Raw genomic sequence first — 23920 nt, 5'->3', positions numbered from 1 at the left:
TGCACGTGGACACGGCTCTCTGTCCCGCGGTCGGGTGCCCAGGACGGAGAGCAGGGGTGGGGCGGGCCGATTCCTGCTAGGCTCCAGAACTAGACCGGAGCTGGCTTAACAGGGCTGTGCTTGGGATAGGGCTCCCCCCATCCTCAGGCAGTTGAACTCTGCACTGAGTCGCCTGGTCGCCTGCCCACTGGACTCCGCTTGCTGCAATTCCCTCACTGAAGCACTGGTGCCCCCTCCACCTGGAAGGGACAGGTGTGTCCCCTTCTAAAGACAGTAAGTGTTCCCAGGAAATAAGGCCTACCCAACAGATAGGGAAGAATTGGCGAGGGGGTATTAGTAGAGAGAAGGCGGGAGGGACATAAAGCGCAAATAGGCTGTGATGGGCGGTGGGGACCAAATTCGACCGAGAGCGCTGAGTGGGCGTGGGGCACTTGTACTCCCATCTGCTGTCAGTCTAGTTACAGAAAGGGCAGGAGCAGATCTAAAGGACTCTCCTGGGGCGGGGCGGGGCGGAGGTGGGGTGGGTGCTGTCATGGAAATAGCTAAATTTATTAAATAGGAACCAAAAGGTAGCGGATCTCTCCCAGATGAATCAAAGCAAGTAGTATTTCTCATCCTCATTGCTTCCTTCCATTTTACTCTTGTTAAAAACAAAACAACACTGACGGAAAACGTGGGATACATTCAGTATGAGGAAAACCAACAATTCATTGTCCTTCTCCTCAAATATCGCTGGCTAGGTGAGCCAATATAACTTTCCCTAAACCGTTCTTTTCAGTTCTGAAATCTTTTTGTACCTCCCAACCCGACCCTGGGGAAGTTGGCTAATGGTGTAATATCAGCTCAGAATGGAGTGTAATACCTCCTTGGCAACACAAACACCTTTATTCTTAGACTTTTCGCAGTCTACTTCTTCCAGGTGTATCTGAAGTTTTAGGGAATCACTTATTTAGGACCCAGTATGTGTGTTTGGTTTTATACTGGCATCCTAAATCTTCAAAGCTAGAGCAGGAACACACGTCTAGTCCAGGTTGCTTGTTTTACAGACGAGAAAAGGAACACCCAAAGATATTAAGTGACTCAAGGGCCAGAACACAGGTTCTTTGACTCCCAATCCCTGAACAAGAAATAACAAACACTGGACTAACAAAGTTCAATTTGGAGTCCATAGAGGGAGCAGTGGAGGAAAGAGGGGCAGATCAGAGAACCTGGATGGGCCTGGCGTGGATCACTGTGTAGGGGGCAGCAGCACACTGCTGTAAGCAGCAGGCAGGCTGGTTTGTGGGAATGGTAATCCCAGTCTCCCTTTCTCTGCACTTCATGTGTCTGTTCTGAAATCCCAGGAGAGGAAAATGAATCTGCTCCCCAGAGAGGCAGGGATAAGTTGAAATGCAAAGTCAGTTCTTAGTGTTCCCTGGGAATGCAGGAGAAGTGAACACAGGTAAAGTTAAATTTAAAACCCAGTGGATCACAGGTGGTCACACACATTATGTACAAATGCACATACATGTGCACACACAGCCCCCTTTCCCACTAAGAGCCTGAGTGCTTCCTTTCTGTAAAGCACAGATGCCAACAGCCTTTGGTTTCCAGAGAGAAGTCACAAAGCAGACTGACCACTGGCTATTTGGAGAGCTAATTCTATTAAACAGGATTCTAAACTGCTCAACAAAAAGCCTTACGATCATCATTACTGTGAATTAATTAATTGAACAAGGGAGCACATAGTGCAAAACCTGATATTTCTTCCCAATTCTCTCCAAATTTATCAACAAGAATTTGGGAAAGTCACCCTCTATTGGAAGGAAACCAAGATCAATATCACTAGCAATAATGACTTGGCCAGGAAATCTGGAACCATTTAAAAATCAAAAAATGCTCATCTAATTGTTTTACTTTATTTCAAGTATAAATTCTCCAGTTTTTCCAGATCTTAGTCCAAAAGACCCCTTAATTATGCTATTTAATATTCCCCTAAAAGGAATACACAATGGATTCCTTGTAGTAGATTTGATAGCACTAATGACTCCAAGTAAGGATCTCCCTCTGACTTTGTAGTCCCTTCCCTCTCTGTGCTCAGTTGTGAACATAAAACTGCTCTAAAAAGGAAAGGCCATTTAAAAAAAAAGTTTCTGCATTTCTGCTTCTGTTCTTAGAATCTTGCCATCTCTCTGAGAACTAGCCTGCTGGAGGATGAAAGACCTACGGAGCAGAGCTGAGTCCTCGCAGCTGAGGCCACCCTGACCAGACAGCCTTCAGTTACTGCAGAGGCCCAAGCAAGTCCACATGAGATCAGCCAGGCTCGGTTCAGATCAGCAGAGCCACCACCCAACTGAGAGATTCATTAGAAACAATATTGGGTCAGTCAAAAAGTCTGTGTGATTTTTTTCTGTAAAATAAAAGACACGTTTTTCATTCTCACCAATAACTTTATTGATTTGGATATTTTGAGTATGTTGGCTATCTCTCCTATGGTATAATGATGTTGTTCTCAATTAATGTCTTAATTTCATCATTATCAGCTTCAGCTGGTCTACCTGACTGTGGAACATCGTTCAGTGAGAAATTTCCAGCACAAAACTTTGAAACCACTTTTGACATGTTCAATCAGCCACAGCACCTTCTCCATACACTGCACAAATCTTTTTTTGTGCTTCATTTGCATTTTTAACTTTCTCAAAATAATAAAGTGTAATATGCTGAAAATGTTGCATATTTTCTTCCATCTTCAATATAAAAATGGCTACACATAAGTTCACCAATTTTGATGTTTTTTAAATGCATGCTGATATGACAGCTGTCATAATACAATCTAACAAAATTGTTTTGAATGAAGTTAAAGACAGCGAAATGCTACTAGAGCCATCTTAGGAAAAAAAAGGAACTTTTTGACCAACCCAATACATTGTTATTGTTTTAAGTCACCATGTCAATGATCTATTTCTGTGTAACAAACCACCGAGAACTAGTAGCCCAAACCACGACCATTTACTATTTCTCATGGTTCTGGGAGTCGGCTGGAGTCAGCTGGGCATTGACTAGGCTCACTCACTTGGCATCTGAGCTGGAAGGTCTGAGAAGTCTTCCTTCGCTCACACATCAGGCACCTCCGTTGGCCTCCACGTGACCTCTGTCTTTCCAGGTCACTAGCTCTGTCTTCCTCACAGCATGTGGTCCTTTCAGCAGGCCGGTCAGGCTTCTTACCGGGCAGCTGGCTTTGAGGGAAGAACTGAACACTGCCAGCCTTCTTAAGGACTGAGCTTGGAAGTTCTAGAACATCCACTTCATTCTATTGGACAAAGCAGTTACAAGGCAAACCAGATTTAAGAGGAGAGGAAATAGACTCAAACTTACTGCAGCCATTTTGAGGAGACTATCTCACCTGCTAAACTTTGGGGTGATTGTTACACCCCATTAACTAAATTGTTCTAAGCTACAGGGCTTGGGGCTAGTTACAAATCCTTTGTGGACCTTTTTACGAAATGAGGGAGACTGAGTTTCTCTAGGTAGGTAATGCCTAATTAACTTTTTCTTTAGTGATGTCTCAAGAGCAAACTGAAGTTCTGTAAATATCCAGAAAGGAGTTGACAGAGGGAATTTGTGGAGCATTGGTCAACTATGCATACTTCTATTAGGTCATCTGTGTCTATTCTTCAACTAGAAAAACCCCCTCAGGAGTCCACATGAAAGGCCTGTATTGTGGTGGGGCCAAGCAGCCTGGGAGGTGGGAGAAGCAGCCACAGCCAGGCTGCCCAGGTTCGCCAAGGCTCTTGGTGCACCAGGACCTTCAGGCACCAGCATGCACCCTCCTGTACCACCATGCTGCCACCATGCCAAGAGGAAGGTCAGCTCTGCCAAGGAGGTGGCAAAGTAGGAGCCCAAGAGGATATTGGCAAAGTTGTCAACTAAACCTGCTCCTGCAGAATAGAAATGAAGCCAAAAAAAAAAAAAGCAGCAGTAAGGATAAATCTGCATGAAAAAAGTGCAAATGAAAGGGAAAAGGAGAGCAAACAAAAATCAGGCCAAAGCAGCTAACCAGGAACCTAAAGAAGACCTACCTGCAGAGAACAGAGAAACTAAAAATGCAGAAAGCCTCGCCCAGGATGAAGCAGGAGGAAAAGAAGTCAAGTCTGGTTAACATCATGTACCATGTGTTACTGGTGGTTCCTGTCTCCCTTCTTGTACAATCCAGAGGAATCCTTTTATCAACTGTTTTGTACACACCAAGTGTTTCAGTAGCTCTAGGAACATTTTTAAGAAGATGGGAATTCCACCTCATCCCATTTTTTTAATGTACTGTAATTTGTTTTTATTACTTTTGGTTTTTAGAATATGTTGTTTGTTTTGTTGTTTTCTTTTGTTTTATTGATTTTTTTGAGAGAGAGAGAAACATAGATTAGTTTTTCCACTTAGTTGTGCATTCATTGGTCGATTTGTGTACTTGCCCTGACCAGGGACCTAACCCACAGCCTCTGGCATATCGATCGGTAGGATGCTCCAACTGCTGCGCCACCCAGCCAGGGTTCATCCCACTTGAGTGTGGATACCTGCGTTTTCAGGAGGTAAAATCATGCGCTGGCTGTTTATTGTTCGGTGCAACCAGAAAATAGTGGGATATTGAAGATGGGAGGCTTGGTGTAGTTTAACATTCCACAGATGGGGGTAGTTTTTATGTCCTGTAATACAAAGTACACTGAATGGCACTTTGGAGTCAGTTATGCACTTCGTGTCTCAAACATTTTAAATTCCTTCTATTCCCATGTTTCGGCAGAACTGTTTCCTGAAGAAAACCGCTCCTTGACCTTGGCGTTCCCAGTTAGAACGTTGTGCACTCTGGAACATCTTCAGCATGGTGGTCCAGTTTTCATAGTAACTTTGTTCATGTGCTGTAAAAGATTGAACATTCAATTATGTGGTATATATGATATTGAAGTGTGAATTAGTAGGACTTCATTGTAACAGCATATCAACACTTGAAGGTACTGGTACTTAATACTCTATTAAGGAAAATTAGGCTTCAAGTTTTAAGCTAGAAAGTCACTGAAATAATTGTTTAGAAAGGAATTATGACTATGACTTTATGTTTTTGGTATGCATGAAAAGAACTGTGTATGCCCTGGGTGGAACTGGAGAGTATTATACTAAGTGAAATAAGACAGTCAGTGAAAGACAAGTACTGTATGATCTCACCTATAAGAAGAATCTAATGAACAAAATAAATTTAACAAACAAAATAGAACCTCAAGCATGGAAACATGGAACAGGCTGACAGTGACCAGAGAGGATGCGGGAGGGGTGTGATGGTGGAAAGAAGGTGAGGGGACTAGTCAAAGAGCACCTATGAGTGACCCACGGACATGGACCACAGGGTGGTGACTCACTGTGGGAGGGGTCGGTGGGTAGGATGGGCGGAGGAGGGCAAATGGAGAAAATTGGGACAAGTGTAATAGAATAACAATAAAAAATGATTAAAAATAATAAAATTTAAAAATTCTGTACAAATTGTAACACCTGTGTATTTATCTTCAAAACAACCAATAAAATCCCAATTATGAAAGAAAAACAAAGAAAAGCATGCATTTCCTCCATGGTTACCAAATGGTAAAGGAGACAGTACATCTTGAATTATCATCTTTCATCACATTGTCTTCTCTAAAAACTTGATTTCTAAGCAGACAAGAAAATTTACGGCTTAGCTGACTCCCCTATATAACTTGACATGCTCATTTCAGAGGACTCTGTGCTCTCTAAATTCAAGTTTACTTTTGAGGTTAGCAAGGGCTTGAAAACCTCATCCTAATTCTTATCCTCCTCTTCTTTCTACCCATACCATCTTCCTTTCCTCTAGTTTTGCTTTCTTTTTCTGCTGCATCTTTTTCTTTCTTAATCCTGTTCATTTCTTTGTTACTCCTTCTTCTCAGGACTGGAAAGAGTCTTGAACTAGAAGCCCTAGGGTCTGCCTACCCACCCACCTCCCTGCAAGCCATGAAGTCTGCGTTCTCTCTCAGCTTCAGATTTGGACTCTTGCCTGTATCATGAGGTGGTGAGATGAAGTGCCCTGAAAGGTCACAAGCCTAAGAGTCTATGATTCTTAAACCCCTTTTTCAACATATACAGTAAAAGAACTTGGAGGAGGTTGAATAGTAAGGACTCAGAAGAAGAGGTGTGCATGTACCTGAACCTTTCTCAATCAGTACTTTTTTGCTAAGTTTTTTTCATTATTCAATTAGAAAACACACATCTACCAAGTACAAGCCCCACTTAACTCATTTAAGTGGCACATTTTTCTTTGCCCAGAGGTTGGTGTCATTCTAGCTTTCCTCAAGACTAGCTGATAGTGACACTCTTCAGCCAGAAACAATATGAAAACTGGATGCCCAATATCAGCAGGCATTCAGGTCTGACCCTAAAAAAGTTCCCCCCAAATATCTGGTAACTCGTCTAAGAAATATGAAAAAGAGCTTTAAAAGAGTTTTCCTGAACAAATTCACCAAAGTGCAAAATTACATGCATTGAGATTATAACTACATGAAAAAAGATGCACATAAACAACTCCTAAAGAAAAATGATTAAAAATTAAAATTCTTATGGTAGGGTAGGGAAATTCTAAGATTTAAAAAAGTTTTGATGTTGTGTTGCTTTTACATCTAAAAATGCATATGCCATTAAAACTTCTGGTTTAATTTCCATTCGCCTGTACATGCTGTTTTCTGTTAAATTCAGTTACTCCTTTTCAACATTTTTTTCTTGTTAGAAACACTCATATAAACAATTTTTCTTGATGAATTTTCACTTTGTTCAGAAGTTATACAAACTTAACAGTGTTTCACTTGAAGAATGAACAAGAAGTGAAATCAGAATGGAGCAGAGAAAAAAGGAAAAAGTAGAGAATTGTTAGTATAGCACAGACAACCAAGCTTTCTTTCAAAATGCATCTTAAAGACATTAAAATTTATATATACTTTTTTAGCCCTAGCTGGTGTGGCTCAGTGGATTGAGTGCCAGCCTGTGAACCAAAGGGTCACTGGTTCAATTCCCTGTCAGGGCAGATGACTGGGTTGTGTCCAGGTCCCCAGTGGGGGGTGCTCAAGAGGCAACCACACCTTGATGTTTCCTTCTCTTTCTCCCTCTTTTTCCCTATCTAAAAAATAAATAAATAAAATCTTTTTAAAAAGTAAAATAAAATTTATATACACTTTTTAAAATATCAAGTCTGAACCTGAGTGTTAAGGAAACTGAAAGTCAAGGTCTTCATATGAGATGATGAAATGCCCCCTTGGTTGGAGAGGCTAGTTTAGAAGCTTAAAGTAGGTGAAGGAGGCAGAAACGAGTCAGCAATGTTCCTCAAATCAAAACCTGCAAAATCTATTGCAATAATTATATCCTGGGAACAGTGTATTGAAACAATTTACCTAAAGTCACAAAAACTAGCTGCAGACCCATGAATGAGACCCAGGGCTACCATCTTATCCCCAGAGCAGGGGGTAGTCAGCAGAATGTGCCCTGATTTCGTCATGACTCAGCATAGGTTCTTCATGCTGCAACCTTTGTTCTAATGTGTGAAATAGTTATTTGCTACCTACTTGAAACAGTAAAAGAATTTCTTATCAATAGTGAATACCACTGACATCAGCTGGATCACAATAAAAGGGCACAATAAAAGGTCTAGAAAGTACACCAAGAAATAAAGGAATCCATAGGGAAGGCTGAAAAGGAAAGAAAGGTAATGAATTCAACAAAGACACTCAAGCTTCCCAAAGAGAGGCAACAGCTGTCCACCCACGACATCCGTGTAGCTGATGCCTTCCTGCCACCATTTCGGGAAGGACTCAGGTGCTGACCATGAGCAAGATCAGCTCTGCTCTGTGTGCAGGAGCAGCCTCCAGAGCCAAGACTTGGAGTTTCTCAGTTTTGCCTTTTGAAGGGAGGTGGTGGCAAGGTGCTAATGACACAATGCTTGCTGAAGAGAACTGAATGCTAACTTTCGGCAACCAGTGAAGCCCCCTCTAAGATTTCTCAAGTCCTCTGTGTCACCTCACCATGTGAATGCACATGAAATACAGCATTGATTTGTGCTTTTACTTCTCAAAACATTTAGGGATTTTCCTGGGAGAGTCCCTAGGGACATTCAGTGAGAACTTTCCTAGCAAGCCTCTCCTCTTGGAGATATTTACATTTCAGTGCTTTCCTAGCAAACTTGAGCTCTTATTTTGACATGTCTTTAAAGATGTGCACAAGCTGTCACAGCAACCTAGAATATTTTGCTGGGATAGTAGATAGAAAAAGGGTATATGTTATGCAAACTCATGTAACATACAACCTTCAATTCTCAGTGGATTAATATAAAAGATTCATTTCTTATTCATGTCTCTGTTCAACAAGGTTTGGTGATAGCGTTGACTTCATGCAGCCATTCAGCGACCCTGGCTCCTTCCATTTGTAGCACCATTATTTTTAACATTTGGCCTCCCAAATCCCTGATGAACTGGAAGAAAGCAAAACATTTAAGATGCCTGGTATGGGAGTGGTAAATATCACAGCCACCCACATTCCACTGGCCAGAACTCAGTCCATGGCCCTACCTAATGACAATGAAACATATGTATAATAGCTGTGCTGGGGAAGAAGAGGAGAGCATAGTTATTGGTGAGCACTACATTCTTGGCCTGATGCATTACCTTAAAGACAACTCTTCCATCTTAAGTTTATTCTTGAACAGCTATGATTGGAGACTTGAGAAGCAGAGTCTTCCATGGTCAGGTTTATTCTCTTAGGCTTGTATCTTTGTGTTTTCTCCATATTTTAAGCCCATTGTATGTGTGTGGTTCTAGATGACATTGCTGTCTTGGAAGTGTTTGCAGACATGTGTGAAAACAAAGAGTCAACAGCTTCTATTATTACAGAAAGTAGAACACTTGAAGCAAGGGTACAAAGTGTCTTCCAGAGCTTCCGCCATCAGAAGAGTGCAATTGCTTCCATTATATGAGAGAAGATAGAATCTGTGCAATCAGCTTTTGCTGCAACTGGAAACTCTGGAGCCTGTGGGGGAAAAGAAAAGAAACACAAGTCCTAGCTCTACCTGCAGTCATCCTGTCCTGATGGCACAGGTGATTTTAGGAGAAAGAGTTATATTGAGGGACAGAGAAGGAAAGGAAGATGGGGCAAGCAAGAGGGATGTAGTGCTTTTTAGTGTGAATACCCTTTAAGAATAAATATGGAAGTTGGGGAGTGGGTACTATGGGGCATTGCAAATACTTTAAACCAAAAGGCAAAGCCACACCATGGAAGATGTAAATTAGAAATGTCAGAGAGATGCCCAGCTCCTTCATACTGTGTAAGACTCCTCTCTGCCTTTTCCTGCGTGAAGTGGGGAGAAAGTACCAGACTGCAGCAATGGACCAGGCTACATCCTCTCCCAATTCCACTTTCTCCTTGGTTTGTGTTTTCCATTGGCTGGGGACATTGTGTGTGTGTGTGTGTGTGTGTAACTTAGTGCCTTTCCCTTACATTTAAAGTAGTGAGTGTAAGAAAGGAGTCCTCTATTGTGACCATTCTGCACACTGAGAATTATACTTTGAGAAGAAATGGTTAAAGAGTTTTGTTTAATATGCAGGGGCTTGTTTATGATATTGTGATAAGAATAAAAGGCATAATTTGAACTTGGTCATATAGTACAATCTCAGAAAAGTACAGGAAGTGTAGAAAATGTCCTGGAGGGAAATCTGCTAAAATGTTAGCTCTTGTTGCCTTCAGGTTAATGTTGTGTCTGCTTTAAAACAATTCTTGTGCTCTATTTTCAGATCAGAAAATGATAAACAATTGAGGGAAAATGTTAACATTTGATGGTGACAAAAATTTATGTATGTTTTAAGAATTTGGAAAAATTTATAAAGGCAAAAAGAAATTACTCAAAGTCCTTCACCCAGAAATTACTATCTCCAAAATGTGGTGTTTGTTACTATACTTTAAAATATTTTATACTATTTTTAGGTTAAAATAAGATGCACACAGGGCAAAGGATCTGAATAGACATTTCTCTAAAAAAGATATAGACATGGCCAAGAAGCACATGAAACAAAACTCAACATTATTAGCCATTAGAGAAATCCAAATCAAAACCATAGTGAGATACCACTTCATACCCACTAGGGTGGCTAGAATCAGAAAAATATGAAAACAAGTGTTGGTGAAGATATAGAGAGACTGGAACTTTCATACAATCCTGATGGGAAGATAAAAAGGGGTAATCCTTCAGAAAACAATGTGACAGTTCCTCAAAAGGATAAGCATGGAGTTACCACATGGCCCAGGAATTTCATTGCTAGGTATTTGCCCAAGAGAAATGAAAACATATATTCACATGAAAACTTATATACAAACGTTCATAGCAGCACTATTCACAATAGCCAACTGAAATAGCCAAAATGAAAACAACCCAAATCTCCAATAACTGATGAATGGATTAATAAAGTGTAGCGAAGGACTGATACATGCTACGACATGGATGAATCTTAAAAACACCATGCTGAAAAAATGAGACCCAAGATGGCAGAGGACTGACTGGAAGCTACACAAACCTCCTCCCAAGACCAATCTGGAATTACAACTACACTGTAGAGAAATCATCCAGAATTAACAACTGAACAATAGGGGGGCAGAAGCCTTATAACCATAGACAGACAGAAGAGCGAGCTTCCCACAACGTGACTGGTACAGAGTGCAGAGGAGACATGAAAAGGACTGGCTGGGCTCCCATCAGTGGCAGCTGAAGTGCTGGAGGAATGTTTCAGCAGCCGGGGGGTTCCCCTTGAGAAGTGTGGGATCTAAACCCCAAGCTAGGCTCTGCAGCCTACACCACCAGAGCCTGAAAAGAAGGCAGAAAACATCCAGCTCTGAAAAGCTGCAGGGTTTTGCTCTGCCAGGGTCAGATGGCTGGAATCACAGAGGGCCTTTTAAGGGCCAATGCACAAAATTTCATTTGCAGTCACTTGCCCTAGGCTCTGGCAAAGGGGAGGCAGAGTGGACTAGAGACACTTGAGGAAAAGATTGGGGTTGGTGACTTTGGGGAGAAACCTGAGGGAGAAGCCACCAGAATCCTGAAATGAAGTCATCCCCACACTGCAGGAACCCTCTTGCTCAGGCAGACCACTCCCCTCCAACTGGCAGCAGCCTGAGGGGAAGCAATAGCCCCACTCACAGGAATTACTTTGCCCTACCCTATGGTGTTTAAGCCTGACTGCTGATTACAGAGTGACTAGATTAACAGTTGAAGAAGACAGCCATAGACTATGGATGTTCAAGACTCGCTGGTAGTCTTGAACAGGCTGCCTAAGTCCAGACTGGGGCCTGACATCACCAAGCACAGATCCAGAAAGAAAAAACAGTGGTAAATACTAGATGCTACTGAGGTGAATCCCACCACAGTCTTCTTCATAATTTGCAATACTTTCTTTCCTGCAAAGCATTTGAAAATTCATTTCTTGTCCTTCAAGTTTGTGCATATGAAGTCACTAGATTTTTTTTTATAAAGGAACATTATTCTTTGTTTATTTTATTTTATTTATTTATTTTTAGAGAGAGGGGAAGAGGCAGAAAGAGAGGGAAAAAAACATCAATGTGTGGTTGCCTCTCATGTGCCCCCAGCTAGGGACCCGGCCCACAACCCAGGCATATGCCCTCACAGGGAATCTAACTGCCAACCTTTTGGTTTGCAGGCTGGCACTCAGTCCACTGAGCCACACCAGCCAGGGCTGCAGTCACTAGATTTTATATTATAGTTTATTTCAAGTCTCATATATTGCTCCCCATTTCTCTTACCCTATTTTACCTTCATCTTTCCTCTTCTTATTTTGATTTTAAATTTTGTTTTCTCTTTTGCTATGACTTGTTTCCATTCTGCACTCTTACTATTTCTTCCCCCTCCAGCCTCTCAGAACCATTTTTCTTGTCATTGGTCATCTCACATTCTTTTTCCTGCTTTTAAAATAGCCTTGTTCTCTCTCCACCTTTATCAGCCTTTGCTCATTGGTTATGGATAGGGTGGTTGCTGTTGCATTACTTCAATTTTATCTCTAGATCTTCACTGTTCTAGTATTTCAAATCTCAAATTTTACTGTTCCCCTCTCTTACCTCATTCTGCCTTCATCCAGCCTTTTTTTTTGTCTCAAATTTTAATTTTTCCCTGCCTTAGCCTGGTTTTCATTCTGTACTCTTAGTATTCCATCTTCCTCTATCATCTCAAAATTACTTTTCTTTCCTCTAGACATCTCTTAAGCTTTTCTTTCTTTCTTCTTTCTTTCTTTCTTTCTTTCTTTCTTTCTTTCTTTCTTTCTTTCTTTCTTTCTTTCTTTTTTCCCTCTTATTCCTATCACACCAATGTTAATCTTAGCTCATTTACTGTTGATAGTGCTGTGGTGGATCTTTTTCTCCAATTTGGTTCTTACTTATTTACATACTTATTTTTTTCTTTTTCTTTCTCTCACTATATATTTTTTAAATTTTTGTTTAAACCTAATATAATATGCCCCTCTTATCTTGTTCCATTCCATCTTCTTCATTCCCTTTTTTATTTATGATGTAAATTTTACTTTCTTTCTCCCTGTGCCTTGCCCCAATTCCCTATTTTTATTATTGCTCCTCCCTCCTCCCTCTCAAAATCATTTTTCTTTCAGTTAGTCATCTCATATTCATTTCTCCATTCTTATAATAGTCTTAATCTCCTCAAACCCATATTATTATGGCTCATTTGTTGTTATTAATGTGATTGTGTGTGTGGGGGGGGTATTTTTGTGGGTGTGGGTTTGTTTCCTGGGCTGTGTGGTTTTGTTCTGGTAGCACCTGTACAACAGCATACAAGATGTGGTGGGCAAAGTGACTCTCAGTCAGCCAGCCAGAGGGGAGGACCCACCAAAGAATGACCCAACAACACTCAAAACCCAATTGCAACCACAGAGCCAACATAAAGGGCATCTTGAGTTCAAGAGATCAAGGAGACTGCACCACTGAATCACACAAGTCTCCTACCACAGAAGTTCAAACTGCAAAGACTGGGGATCAAAGCAGATCAGTCTAAGAAGCAGAAAGAAACAAGAAGAGTGCCTAATGTGAGACAAAGAAATAACCCCCAATTGAATGAAAAGGAGGCAAAAAAGCAGGATACAAAGTCAATATTCTGAAATCAAAGGCATTTTTGTACACCAACAATGAAATATCAGAAACAGAAACTGGAAAAAAAAATCCCATTTACTATAGCAACAAGAAAAATAAAGTACCTAGGAATAAACTTAACCAAGGAAGTGAAAGACCTATACTGAGAAAACTACAGAACACTAAAGAAAGAAATCAAGGAAGATACAAACAAATGAAAACATATACTGTGTCGATGGATTGAAAGAAGCAACATTATTAAAATGTTCATCTTCCCAAAGCAATCTATAGATTCAATGCAATCCCTATTAAAATACCAGTGGCATATTTCACAGACTTGGAACATATTTCAAAAATTTATATGGAAACAAAAACAACTGGAGTAGCCTCAGCAATCTTGAGAAAGAAGAACAAAGTAGGAATAATCACAACACTTGATATCAAACTATACTATAAGGCCACTGTAATCAAAACAGTCTGGTACTGACATAAGAAGAGACACATAGATCAGTGAAACAGAATAGAAAGCCCAAAAGTAAACCCATGACTCTATGGTTAATTAATATTGACAAAGGGGGAAGAAGCATAAAATGGAGCAAAAATAGCTTTTTCAACAAATGGTGCTGGGAGATCTGGACAGCTACACGCAAAAAAATGAAACTAGACCACCAACTTACACCATACACCAGAATAAAATAAAAATAGCTACGAGGATTAAAACTAAGTCTTTTAAGTAAAAGTTCAAGAGGAACCCATAAAAATTCTAGACAAAAACATAGGCAGGAAAATTTCAGTTATTCCACACAGCAATATTTTCACCGATACATCCTGTAGGACAAGGGAAATAAAGGAAAGAATAAAGAAATAGGACTACATTAAATTAAAAACTTCTTCATGGCTAAAGAAAACATCATCAAAATGAAAAGGGAACCAACAATGTAAGAGAGCATATTTGCCAATAATACCTCTGACAATGGTTTGATCTCCAAGATATATAAAGAACTCACACAACTCAACGTCAGAAAGACAAACTACCCCATTAAAAAAATGGGCAAAGGACATGAACAGACACTTCTCCAAGGAGGACATACGGAGGTCCCATAGGCATATGAAAGGGTGCTCAACATTACTAGCCATCAAAGAGATGCAAATTAAAACCACAATGAGATACCACCTAACACAGGTCAGAATGGCCGTCAAAAACAAATCAACGAACAAGCACTGGTGAGGTTGTGGAGAAAAGGGAACCCTAGTACACTGTTGGTAGAAATTCAGACTGGTGCAGCCACTGTGGAAAACTATGGAATTTCCTCAAAAAACTGAAAGTGGAACTGTCTTTTGACCCAGCAATTCCACTGCTGGGATTATATGCTAAGAATCCTGAAACACTAATTCAAAAGAACCTATGCACCCCAATGTTCATAGCAGTACAATTTACAATAGCCAAGTGCTGGAAACAGCCTAAGTGCCTATCAGTAAATGAGTGGATCAAAAAACTGTGGTACATTTACACAATGGAACACTACACAGCAGAAAGAAAGAAGGAGCTTCTATCCTTCACCTCTAATTCTGGTCTCAGAATTAGCATGGATGGAACTGGAGAGCATTATGCTAAGTGAAGTAAGCCAAGGTGGTGAAAGACAATTACCATATGATCTCACCTATAACAGGAACCTAATGAACAAAATAGAATGAAAGGCATGGAAACAAGGAACAAACTAACAGGGACCAGAGAAGAGGGGGAAGGGAGGAAGGGAGAAAAGAAGAGGAAGTGTCTAGTTAAAGAACAAGTACAAATGAACCATGCATTTGGACAACAGGGTGGGGAGTGACTGTGGGAGCTGGGGGCTGGCCAGGGAAGGGGAGAGCAATGGGGGAAAATTGGGGCAACTATAATAGTAAAAAATTTTTAAAAACATCATGCTAACTGAAAAAGGCCAGATACTAAAGTACACATGTTGTATGACTTCATTATGATTTCATTTATATAAAATGCTCAGAATGGGCAAATATATAAAGATAGCAAAAGATTTGTGGTTGCCAGGACTGAGAAGAGGGGCACTTGTTGAGGGGAAATAGAGAGTAACTGCATTTTGGGGGCAGATCATAAAAATGTTCTAAAGTTGATAGCAATGATGGATGTGCAACTGTAAATATACCAAAAAATATTGAATTGTACATTTTAAATAGGTGAATTGAATGGTATTTAAGTCACTCTTGATAAAGCAGTTATTTTAAAAATGTGAATAAATAATATGCACATATCAAAAAATTTCAAGCCATATAAAAGAGTCTAAAATTAAAAGTAAAATTTTCCTTCCCACTCACCATCCAACCTCCAATTCTGGTCTCAGAAGGAAGGCCACTTTTTTAGAGTTTCTGTTTTGCTTTTTATTGTTGTTGTTCTTCTTCTGGTAGCTCTCATTTTAAGATTAAATAATATAGTTACAGTTTTCTTAAAAGTATCTTTGACATCTTTGACATTCTACTATGAACTATCTTGCACATACCTTTCTGCCTCCCAATTTTTGTGATTTATTTTTGTAATAGGTTTTATTTTTATAACTTTAACTAGTATACTGATGTCTCTATTTTTATAATTTTAAAATGTTAGACACCATTTATAACCAGAAGGAGGTAGATCTTAGATATTTCAACTATAAGCTACATAGGAGATGTTCAATTAAATAAATGCAGTACTGAATTTCATCGACGGAAGACTATCACCTGCTCTGTTTAATGATGATTTCTGTGTAGCAATCAATAATGTGGGCTCTTCAGCCTTTGGTAAAACCTGATAGCAATTGCCTTTAACTTTCCATGTGCTTAAGGGTAAGCAGAGTTTTAGCAAAGAGGGCACCCCATTTTTAAATTCTGTCTGTAGGATGTTGGCAAGACAGACCTAAGAGACGGTGTCAGTTAATGGTCTCCATTTTTCCATGAGTAGCAGCTGTAACAAAAACTCAATCCTTCACTCATACTGAAATGAGGGTATGAAGATAGGGGTCAAGACAGGGAGAGAATGACACAGCTGGGAAAATGTTGCCTGGTTCTGCTGCTCTGAAGAGCTCCTTGGTATTCACAAGGGTGACAGTTCTGGGGTCACCCTTCTATTTTTTGAGAATATATCATTCTTAGATTTTCATGCTTGTTCTCCAGTTTGGGTCTCCTGACTTATGGCTGGTAATTATTTTAAATTATGTTCTATAACAATCTTTCAAATCCTTTTTATTTTTGAAAATTAAATAAAATGAACTAGGCTTACATAGAACTACAAAAATAGTATCACTTCAACAAAACCCTAACCTGCTGCAACCCTGGCCCAAGAGGCCATTGCCTCTTGCTTAGATGGCCACAGGCACCTTTCAACTAGTGTCCTTGCTTTAACTGGACTCTTGGCTCCTCAAAATCCATTTGCAAAACACTGTGCAGTGTGATTTTTAAAACAATGGCTATCAGATCTTGCTACTCTGCTGCTTAAAATCTTCCAAAGGCTTTGCCTCTGTCTTAGAATAAAGGTCAAACTCTTTACTGTGGCCTTCAAGGCCCTACATGGTCTGAACACAAAACATCCTCGGTATCACTGCCCTTTGCCCCTTGCTCCCTAAGGTGCCATCATCCTTGTCTGTTCCTTTCTGTTTTAGGTACATGACAAACAATTTCATGCTCAGGGAATTTAAACTTACTCTTGCTTAGCTGGGAAGGCTCGTACCCAGGATCTTCCCCTAGCTGCCTTCTCTGTTCATGTGCACCTATGTCGTTTCCTGCAAGAGGTCTTTCCTGACCACTGTGCTGAATGATTTATGGTAGCCACCGTTCTTCTAACACACACACACCCCAGCTCTAGGCAATGTATTCATATACACGAGGCAAAGGCCTTAAAATAGCCCAGTACAAGTCTTCAGTATTTTTAGATATTGCTTTTTCCATTATTTATCACACATTATCTAACTCTCTCTTGTGCACTTATATACTTACTTTTCTCTGGTGGGTCTCCCTCACCTCACCTTATGTTACCTTATGTTAACACCTTATGTTACCTCCATAAGGGCAGGGACCATGATTGTTTTGTTTGTTTATATATTTATAACACCTAGGATAAAGTCTGGCACATGGTAGGTGCTCAATAACCATTGTTGAAATGATGAACTGACTATAGGAAAAATAGATACATACATGACCAAAAATACAGGAGTAAAACCACCATTAAATCTCAGCAGTGGGATTTTTGTGAGACTTTTGTTTTCTTCTATCTAGTTTTTCATATATTCCACTTTTCACAAAGGTTCTGTGCTTTTTTAGTTGTAAAAAAGGAGTTAATTTTTGCAGAAAGATTTATGTTCATATGCTGTATCGAATGTCAGTTGGTCAATTTCTGCAGGCATGCAGCAGGTTGCAATCTCTAGATCTGTGTATAACTATAACCACTTCTTAAATCAGAAGTCATCTCACATTCTTCAGGAAGAACTCTTAATGCTGTGTCCCTTCGTGTATGAACACAAATGTAGGCCCTGGTGAAAGCCCCTTGGGAGGCTGGGCAAGTCTCATCCTATCAGAGGCCATGTGTCATGTGATTGACCACCACCCCTTTATCTCCAGTTTCTTAAGTCAGGAGTTTTGTTTAGCTACAGACCTTGACACTGTGGAGGGCAGCCAAGGTCAGGGCTCCAGGACGAATGACTCACACCCTGCTCCATGGGCTCAGCTGAGCACAGGCTGGAGCACATTGATCACTGTGATTTTCCAGGCTCAGCTCCCAGCGGGTGGAGCTCATTCCCTGAAACACTGATCCATGAACAAAACCCTGCAGCAGCCACCAAAAGGGTATTTGGCATGTAAATAAAAAAGATGCTTCGGCCCTGGCTGATGTGGCTCAGTGGATTGAGTGCTGGCCTGTGAACAAAAGGGTCGGCAGTTTGATTCCGAGTCAGGGCACATGCCTGGGTCATGGTCTGGGTCCTCAGTAGGGGGCGCACAACAGGCAACCACCCATTGATGTTTCTCTCTCTGTAGTTGTCCCTCCCTTCCCCTCTCTCTAAAAATAAATAAATAAAATCTTTTTTTAAGATTTTATATTTTTATTTTTTTAATTTATTTTTAGAGAGGGAGGGGAGGGAGATAGAGAGAGAGAGAGAGAGAAACATCAATGTGCGGTTGCTGGCGGTCATGGCCTGCAACCCAGGCATGTGCCCTCCCTGGGAATTGAACCTGCGACACTTTGGTTCACAACCCGTGCTCAATCCACTGAGCTACGCCAGCCAGATAAAATCTTTTTTTTTTTTAAGAAGCTTCTATTCTTTGGTCCTGATTCAAGGTTGACTTCCCATTATGAACATGCCTTTTAGGTTTGTCCAAAGGAGAGCAATTGTTATCATTTAAAAAATTCTTGTGAAAGACTGAAAACATACACACAAGTAGTAACAGTAGTGCAAGAAATAATTATAATATCAGGGTTAAGCTTAATAAAAATGTTTACATGTCTCACTTGCTTTGGAGACCCTTGTCTTAAAAAAAATTGCAAATACAGTAAACCCATCCCCATTCCTTTCCTTTTTCCCCAGTGACAAGTGGTATAAAGTAGTGATTTATCATTTCCTCTGCATGGTTTTATATATCCACGTATCCACCAACTTCATTAAATTGTCTTGCTTGTTTTCAGCCTTTATGTAAAAGTTGCCATACCTCCCATAACATTTTGCAACTTTTCTTGTTTTTCAGCACTCTGTTTACCAGATTTGTCTTACAGTCCCCAGTTAGCCAGTGAAATACTAATGTAGGTGTTGCTGTGAAAGTATATTGTAGATGTGATTAAAGTCCATAATCAGTTGACTTTATTTTTATTTATTTTTTAAAAGATTGTATTTTTTATTTATTCTTAGAGAGAGAGGAAGGGAAGAAGAGAAGCATCGATAGGTTGCCTCTGGCACACACCCCAACTGGGGAACCAGGCCTGCAACCCAGGCATGTGCTCTGACTGGGAATCAAACCCATGACCTTTCGCTTTGTGGGATGATGCCCAGCCAACTGAGCTACACCAGCCAGGTCCATAATAAAGGAGATTATCCTAGAGAATTTGAATGGATCTGATTCAATCAGTTGAAAGGTATTAAGAACAAACTTAAGCTTCTCTAAAGAAAAAAATTCTGATTGCAGAGTGCTTCAGCTCCCAGTTGGCAGTTCCAGCCTACCCTTCCTGATGACCTGCCTCACCAGGACCACAATGGTTTACACCATTAAACCTCTTACCATATATTTCTCACTGGTTCTAGTTCTCTGGTTAAACCCTGACTGATATATATACTTCTGATTCATTTCTTCCTGTTGCTGTATAGTGGATATCAGACAACTTTTCTTGTAAAAGCCAGTCAATAATATTTTGGGCTTTGTGGGCCATACAGTCTCTGTTGCAACTACTCCATGATCCATTAAAACAAGAGAGCTACCATAGACAGTACATCAAGGAATGATGGTGGCTGGATTTCAATGAAGATGTATTTATAGAAATAGGCATTCGTCTGGATCTCACCCATGGGCTATAGTGTGCTAACACCTGCTGTATTGTATAGGTCACTGTATGAACAGCCACAATGTATCTCTTCTCCTGTTGATGGACATTTTGTACGTTTCCTGCCTTACCACACAATGCTGTACCTGACACTCTTATGTGCATTTCCCTTTTTGTGCACACGTTCAGAGTTTTTCTCTATCTAGAAGTGGAATTTCTGGGTCATGTGGTGTATGAATCTTCAACCTACCTAGATTGTGACAAATTACATGCTGAAGAAATCATTCCAATTATACTCCTATCAATATGCCAGGCGACTTTCAGATTCTCCACACCTTCCATATCACTTGGAGTTGTCAAACTTATATTTAGAATCTGGTGGATATAAAATTATATTTCATTATAGTTTTCATTTGAATTTCCCTAAAATGTGAGAAGCATGTTTCCATGTAATTAATTTCCACCCATATATCCTGTTTGATCAAGTATCTGTTTAAATCTTTTGGCCGTTTTAAAAATTGGGTTTGTTTCTTATTATTGAGTTTTATGAGCTGTATACATCATGGATACAAGTACATTGTTAGATATGCAATTTGCAAATATTTTCTCCCAGTCTGTAGCTTGTCTTTTATTTTCAGAAGTGTCTTTTACAAAGAAGAAGTTACTAATGTTGATGAAGCCAGATTTATCAGTTTGTTCTTCTAAAGATTATGTTTCTAGCAACAGATCTAAGAAATTTTTGCTTAACCCAAGGTCATAGGACTTTTCAAAATGTTATCTTCTAGAAGTTTTATAATTTTAGATTGGGCCTGTTACACATTTTTAGTTTATTTTGGCATATAATACAGAATATGGGTTGAGGTTCTCTTATTTTATATGTGGATGCTGGTTGTTTCAGCACTATTTGTTCAGAAGACTATCCTTCACTATTGCTTTTTCATCCTTGTCAAAAATCAGTGGACATGTATGTATGGGTCTATTTCTGGGCACTCTGTTCTGTCCCATTGACCTACCTGTCTATCCCTTGCCAATACCACACTGGCTTGATTTCTGGAGCTTTATAGCAACTTTTGAAATCAGGTGGCAGGACAATTCAATTTGTTCCTCTTTTTCAAAACTGTACTGACTATTCTAATTCCTATGCCATCCCATATCAGTTTTAGAATCTGCTTGTTGACATATACAATAAAATCCTGCTGAGATTTTGGTTAGGATTGTGTTTAATCTGTAGATCGATTTGGGGGAAATTGACATTTTAACAATGAATACAATATGTGTCTTTTGGTATATTTAGTTCATTGTTTCTTCATCTGTGGTTTCCAGTTTTCACCATACAGATTTTGCACATATTTTGTTAGATTTATACCTAAGTATTTTTTGCCATGCAATTCATAAGTGGTATTTTAAAAATGTTTCTTTCTAATTTTTCATTGATAGTATATAGAAATACAATTAGTTTTTACCTGTAGATCTTGAGTCTTTCAACCTTGCTAAACCTATTAGCTCCAGAAGCTTTTCCTTGGCCAATTTGTATATTTTTTTGTGGGTTTTAAAAATTGATTTGCCACTTCTGGTCAAGATGGTGGCATAAGAAGACATGGCTTGCCTTTTCACATAACCACAACAAAATTACTACTAAAATATAAAATAACCATCACTCAGAATCATCAAAAATTGAGTTGAATGGAAGTCTGCCAACTACAGAATTAAATAAATCACATCCATCCAGACTGGTAGGAGGGGCGGAGAGGTGGAGCAGGTTAGTCCCACATCCACATGTGGTGAATAAAAATTTGGAAGGAATATCTCAGGAGCAAGGAGTCCCAGCCCCACACCAGGTCCCCAGCCCAGGGTTCCACTGCCAGGAAGTTAAGTCCCCACAACTTCTAGCTGCAAAATCCAGCAGAGATTGAGTAGGTAGAAGAATCTTCTGGAGCCCCAAGCACTTTCTCTTAACCCACACATGTGGACTCACCAGCTAAGACTCATTTCCTCTGGGCTCCAGCGCCAGGAAGGTGGTTTGAGGGGCACCAGTGGCACACAGGGGGAGGCCGAGGTGTCTGCCAGAAAGGCTAGCAGAGTTGAAGTTAAGTGCTGACATTTCTGGAGTGCGCCTCCATTTTCCTGTCTTCTCACCTTGTAATTTTGTTCTACTGTCTGGGAGATTTCCTCAGCTTTATCTTCCAAGCCTTCCTTTGAATTATTTTTATTTCTGCTATGAAAAGCTCTTTCCCAAAAAGCTCTTTCTGTTTTCTAAATTTCCGTTATGATAGTATCCTGTGTTGATTTCATGGATGCAATATCTTCAGTCTCCCTGCAGATAGGTATTACAGTTTATGGAGATGAAGTTTTCTTCTCTCTAAACAGCCTGTTTCTTCCTAGTTCTGTTTTTATTCGCTCATTTTGATCATTGGAGGCTCTCCTTGGTTGTCTGGTGATCTTGGCTGTCTGCTCCTGATGAAGACTGGGGGAACTAAAATGCTGATTAGAATCTCTATGTGTGTGGCTAGTGCTTGTTAACTCTGAGCGGACCTGCAGTGCAGGGGTCCCCAGCCTTCGGGCTGCAGACCGGTACCAGTACGGGCCTGTTAGGAACCAGACCATACAGCAGGAGGTAAGCTTAAATGTAGTGTGCTTGAATCATCCAGAAACCATCCCCCTACCCTAGTCTGTGGAAAATTCATCTTCCATGAAACTGGTCCCTGGTGACAAAAAGGTTGGGAACCGCTGCTCTCAGGTATCTGGGTGGGCTTTTTCAATGCTGGTATTTTCGACTCATTCTCCTGAGCTAGCCAGATTCCCTATTGAGAAGGTGCTTAACATCTCCTGTCTGCAGTGTGAATTTCTGGAAAATCAGCGGGAGAAGAAGGCTTGAGATCTCAGTTAAGTACTCAGTACACTTACTGTCGCTTAATCTCCCTGTTATTGGCGTGACTCCCATTCCTATCTTAAAGAAAAAAAGGAATATGTTTACTGGATGAGTTACACACCTTCCACCACTCAGAGAGTACACACAGAGAAGCACTTGTGTGGAGCCCCAGGGACTCTGGAATGGAGGGGAAGGAGGGCTTCCTGTTTCCACTGCTGTCTCATAAACCCCTTTCCTGGACCACCTCTCTTTGGCTTCGTGCATCAGCTCAGTCATCCAGTGCAAGAGGTTTATTATTTGACTAAGCTCTTCAGTTTTTACAAACTATAAGTTTATTTCTTAGGCTCTTAAAACTTCACACCCACTTGTTTACAATTTGCTATCCACACATCTCAGATTAACAAAGACTGTGACTCATAGAACCATACTTGTCCAACATGAACCAAGGATCCCTCCTATTTCTCAGAAAAAAAATTTTTTTTCTCCTGTAACTCTAGGCTCTGAAACACACAGCTTGATGAGGAAGAATCTGAAAAATAACCAAACCTAACATGACTCTAAGGAGGAAGTCACTGAGCATGAAATATCTTAGGCAAGCAGAGACCTCCAGCAGCACCTTTGGTAAATGGGGAGTGAGGCTTCTGAGGGTTGTTTCCTTGTTTTCATTCAAGGCTCAGTTTAGGGCCTCACAAATGTCATTCAGTCTTGAAAACTGAGGAGGTGGACAAAGAAAGAAAGAGGGCTCTAAAACAGAAGGGATTGCCAAGCAATCTGGTTTATTTGGAGGGATGGCAAGGAAGTTGGGTGGGCTTGTGGGCTGGGGTGGAGGGACAGCAGGGGTTGGCAGAGATGAGTGAAACAACCCAGCCAGGAGATGGCCAGTGGGCAAAATAAGGGGCAGGATGAACCCCAGCTGGGTGATTTACAGGAGTCCCCAACCTCCCGCCTCCAGGTCCTTGGATGGGGCTCTCATTGCTGCCTGACTGAGCTCTGCCTCCTGTCTCCCACCCCCCTCTCCAGTCTGAGCTCCACCTCCACCCACCTGAGTCCGTGGAAAAATTATCTTCCACCTAACTGGTCCCTGTTGCCACAAAGGTTGGGGACCACTGATTTAGAAGAAGAATGAGAGCAAAGTCACCAAGTAAGGAGACTGAAAGATGATAATAAAAATAGCAACCAAATTATCAATGCAAATTAGCATGCCAGATGCTTCAATACATTATCTGTCATCTTCATCCAGCCTCCTAGATGCAGAGGTTCCCAGAGACCCAGCATGGCAAGGTATGACTGCCTCTAGATTGAAGCTGCCTTCTAGTACCTCAGGTGGCCTCCCAATTCATGCCTAGTTTACTCAAATACTCATTCAGCCAGCCAACTAGTTAGTACCTACTAACCTGCTA

The 23920-nt window shown here is 40.5% G+C and overlaps 1 long non-coding RNA gene and 1 pseudogene across 1 annotated transcript; both read left to right on the top strand.

Annotated features, from left to right (window-relative positions):
* The first annotated feature begins 2 nt into the window (after window positions 1-2).
* Window positions 3-2425, top strand: LOC123819724. The gene is made up of 2 exons (XR_006785851.1): window positions 3-273; window positions 2157-2425. It is a non-coding gene; the product is annotated as an uncharacterized LOC123819724 (long non-coding RNA).
* A 454-nt stretch (window positions 2426-2879) lies between these two features.
* Window positions 2880-5486, top strand: LOC123820003 (annotated as a pseudogene).
* The last annotated feature ends 18434 nt before the right edge of the window (window positions 5487-23920 follow it).

This window comes from Phyllostomus hastatus, unplaced genomic scaffold, assembly GCF_019186645.2.
Source record: "Phyllostomus hastatus isolate PE091 unplaced genomic scaffold, TTU_PhHast_1.1 phas_contig_34, whole genome shotgun sequence".
Taxonomy (NCBI): Eukaryota; Metazoa; Chordata; class Mammalia; order Chiroptera; family Phyllostomidae; genus Phyllostomus; species Phyllostomus hastatus.
This window is presented reverse-complemented; position numbering and strand designations above follow the sequence as displayed.